The 4,301-nt window shown below is 41.8% G+C and overlaps 1 non-coding gene across 1 annotated transcript; it reads left to right on the top strand.

Annotated features, from left to right (window-relative positions):
* Positions 1-3,232: 3,232 nt before the first annotated feature.
* Positions 3,233-3,417, top strand: LOC136386933 (U2 spliceosomal RNA). The gene has a single exon (XR_010748055.1). It is a non-coding gene; the product is annotated as a U2 spliceosomal RNA (small nuclear RNA).
* Positions 3,418-4,301: the final 884 nt, after the last annotated feature.

Here is a 4,301-nt window from a genome sequence, read left to right as displayed (position 1 = left end):
AGTTCTTTTAGCAGGAATAAGAAAAAGATTTTTGTGAAACTGAGACTAAAGGTCTCTGTTCGTTTCACCAAATATGCAGGCACTGAACAAAATGCTGTAGTATCTCAGACTTCAGCAAACACCAAGGGACAGAAAGTAAATTTGAGGATATAATGAAAAAAGTGATAGAAAAAAATCAAAATAAAATGGTTTGACATGACTTCATGGTGAATATTTCCACCTTTTATTTTTTATTTTTTTGAGAAAGGTAGAGGAACAAACAGGCTGGGAGAGATGAGAAGCATCAAGTTTTCATAACCCTAACCCTAACCCTAAACCTTAACCTAACTTAACACTAACCCTAATGCTAACAGTCCAGTCCATCAAAATCAACCTCACCCTAACTCTTTTAACCCTCACCCTCACCTTTATACGAAACCAAAATTTAACCCAATACCTAACCCTAACCCGAACCTAAAATGAACCCAAACCCTAAACCTAACCCTAGCCCTAGCCCTAGCCCTAACACTAACCCTAGCCCTAACCCTAACCCCTGTCCTAGCCCTAGCCCTAACCCTAACCATAGCCCTCAACCTAACCCTTGCCCTAGCCCTAGCCCTAGCCCTAACCCTAACCCTAGCCCTAGCCTTAACCCTAACCCTAGCCCTCAACCTAACCCCTGTCCTAGCCCTAGCCCTAGCCCTAACCCTAACCCCAGCCCAGCCCCAACCCTAACCCTAGCAACAACCCCAACTTCAGCCCCAGCCCCAGCCCTGTGTCTCCTCTCTCCCCTACTCTCTTACCTGAGAGAAAAAGCAAGTGTTACAGTTAATGACACAAGAAAATGATACAGCACAAATATGAAGGAGTGTTTTTTCAAAATATTTTATTGGTTTGAGAGTGAAGAGACAGAGGAGCATGAGGTAGTCACAGAAAATACTTTTTCAGAATGCTATTTTAGGAACTGCACCAGCCTGGACTGTTTTCAGTGAATCATCCACATCTCCACTACACTAAACATTGGAGAGTCAAAAGTCACACTTCCCAAAGCCATCAACTCTACGCACACAACAACGACTCCCATGTAAGACAGAGGCGGTTGACCTCAATGGCTTGCTGACATCCCACACAGACATTCTGACAGATGGAGAAGGACTCCAGAAAAAAACAGAAAATCATCACATATCCAACATCTGACAATATGTTCAAGGAGACCACCAACTTCCCAAAGGCAAAGAACACAGACAATTCAATTCGATCTATGACCTTCTATAATTCCTGCCCTTGAGAAGAACTACAAATAGAAAAGAAGTAAAGACACAATCTACATCAACATATACATGGAGCATCCCTTTCACAGACACATAAGAAAACAATGTTCATATGAAACCAAAAAAAATAATAATAAAAATTAAAGGCACACACTTAAGGAAAACCAGCAAAAACAAGTTGCCATATATCCATCCCAGGACAATTAGAAATGAACACTGCCTATAATTCTTTCAATAACTTTTTCAAATATCCTTCAACATCTGTGACCTAACACCTTCTAGAACTAATGGTGGTAACTATAGTCTTTTTAAGAACACTGGCACAGCACTCAACTGGAATTTCTGGGCAGGTTTCTAGACAGACGGGGTATTCCAAACTTCTCCACTGGAGGGCAGCAAAAAAAATTTCTGCTCTCTTTACCAGCAAACATAATGGAGAAGAGCTTTCCGAAGTACACAATGCAGACCAATATACATCAGACAAAGAAAATGGATACCACCTTGACACACTAAGGATCCTGTGACAGAATCTCTGGGTCCCTGCACTACACATAGGAATTGTGAGAGAAACAACTGTGCCCAGTAAACCAGACAGCAGACACTCAACAAAAGCCATTGAATATCACTTAAAAGGATGTAATCACACCAGGTACCTAAGACCCAAAGTTCTTTGACCAGACACATTTCGGCCAAAAACGGGCAAACATAGGAAAGGCAGAGACACATAATGACATGGGATCCTTCATAGCAAGGTCAAAATATTGAATACCAAATCAAAAGCTCACAGGGACAGGAACACAGAAACCCCACCTGCACGCAGAAACCATAATCATTGGAAGAGTGCTGCAATGCATGCTTATTTAATGAGCAATTGCCTTGTGCATACAGGTGAGCTTCACACCCAGGAAGCCCTAAGCAGAGGAAAGATTTGAATATAAACAGAAGACTGCAGAAGACACATGTATAGGATACAGTCACACTGGAAGCAAAAGTAATATTGATTAATATAATAATAAATGAATGGGCAGACCAATGAAAGCAAATGGCTAAATATATAAACTTATTTGTATGCATATATACACAAAAGCAAACACAGTAATATAGAAAAAAATTTAAGTTGGAAATCCAAAAAAAAAAAATCAATAAATAAATTAAGAAATAAAGTAGAAAAAGTGAGATGATTCATTGCATCCATGAGTGAAAAGAAAAAGGTACATAAATAAGCCAGGTAACTAATTAATTAATTTAACCTACAAAAAGAATCCAACAACTCAGTCTTTGAAGATAGCAGAAAAGTTAAAACATGCACCAAAGTATAGACAAGATCAATCTGAGAACATATGTACAAACTGATAGTTACACAGAAGAAAGTGACACAACTAACAAAATCTCTCAGCTCCATCACTGTGTGCATCATCAAATCAAAAAGGAAAACATAATGAACCAAAACATTCCTTCTCTTCCATGAAACATTTCTTCCATGTCTCTAGCACATCACTAGTGAAGTAAAAATATCATACCTTTCCATCTTCATTAGACTCTCCTTCCTGCCTCCGATGAGGAATCAGAAGCTAGGTTTCTCCACAGCACAATCGTCTTCTCAGCAAAGAACAGGAGATCATCAACATATTAATTTTTTTTATATTTATTTATTTATTTAGTGTAGAAAGGAGGAGAGAAAGAGGGAGAGAAAGAGAGAGAGACCGACAGACAGAAAGGGGGGAGGAGCAGGAAGCATCAACTTAAACTCCTGTATGTGCCTTGACCACACAGTACATGGTTTCAAACCAGAGATCTCAGCATTCCAGGTTGAGGCTTTATCCACTAAGCCACCACAGGTCAGACAAACAGAATGAATATTGATGTACTGACATCATTTTCAGACAGTGATCCTATAGAAAACCTTAAGGGCTTATAGGTGTACTCGCATTCTTATGCCAAGAGACTATAAGACACGGCCTCTCTAAAATGTGCTATATTCAATCACTTCTTGGCCTTTTGCCTAAGATCAAGTGTAGTATCTTATTAGTTTAAAATGTGCTATGTTCAAGATGTCCACAAGAGAGCACTAAAATAAATTAAAAAAATTTTTTTTTATTTATTCATTTTAGAGGGGGGGGGAGAGAGAGACAGAGAAAAGGGGGAGGAGCAGAAAGCATCAACTCCCATATGTGCCTTGACCAGACAAACCAGGGTTTTGAACCGGCAACCTCAGTGTTTCCAGGTTGACACTTTATCCACTGCACCACCACAGGTCAGGCCAAAATAAATTTTTTAAAAACTTTTTAGGAATCCTTGCTACTCAGTGAATCCTGACCCAGAGAAGCACAGTGACTAACAGCAGAACTGAGCCCAGATAATCTTCTCAGTGGGAGGGAATGGAGAACCCTGACACAGGACGTCTCTTTCCTAACAGAATGTGAAAAGGAATGACCTCGGAAATGACACAGCCCTTTCACATAAGCTGTCGCTCTCCCCAGAGAACAAGCTTCCTTTCCCAAAAGCCCAGAGTCCTAGGAACCATGGAAATAGGGCCATCTCGGCGTGATGCCAGTCTCCTGATACACGATCTAAATCCCCTGAATTATAAGAACAGAAGACACTTCGGGGCACGCAGAGATGACGTCATGGTTCCCTGTGAAGTGCAGCAGAATTCCCTACATGGCGGCACACAGGAGCGCTCCGGAGGGGAGCATGTGAACTCCTTACTCCGATGACGCACTACGTGGTCTGTGCATCTCAGGAGGGGGCTGTTACGCGTGAACGAAGTCAGGCCAAGCAGGGACAAGGGCGGTACCTGCGGCGGGGTCTCTGACAGAAGCGCAACGAGATCACGTGCATGAGGCGACTGGGAACACGCGGGCCCCGCGGGACCCCCACTTGTTCTTCCCTATCCCAACTGTTCCCTAAAACCCACCGCCTCAAACAGATGGGCTATTTCCTCTTTCGTAGAGAACTCAGGATCTCGTCCCTCACCAACACCTTGAATTTCAAGTTATTGTACCTATAAACCCCGGGAAATGAAAACAGTGTCCCCTCACGACTCACCTC

This window comes from Saccopteryx leptura, unplaced genomic scaffold, assembly GCF_036850995.1.
Source record: "Saccopteryx leptura isolate mSacLep1 unplaced genomic scaffold, mSacLep1_pri_phased_curated manual_scaffold_21, whole genome shotgun sequence".
Lineage (NCBI taxonomy): Eukaryota > Metazoa > Chordata > Mammalia > Chiroptera > Emballonuridae > Saccopteryx > Saccopteryx leptura.
This window is presented reverse-complemented; position numbering and strand designations above follow the sequence as displayed.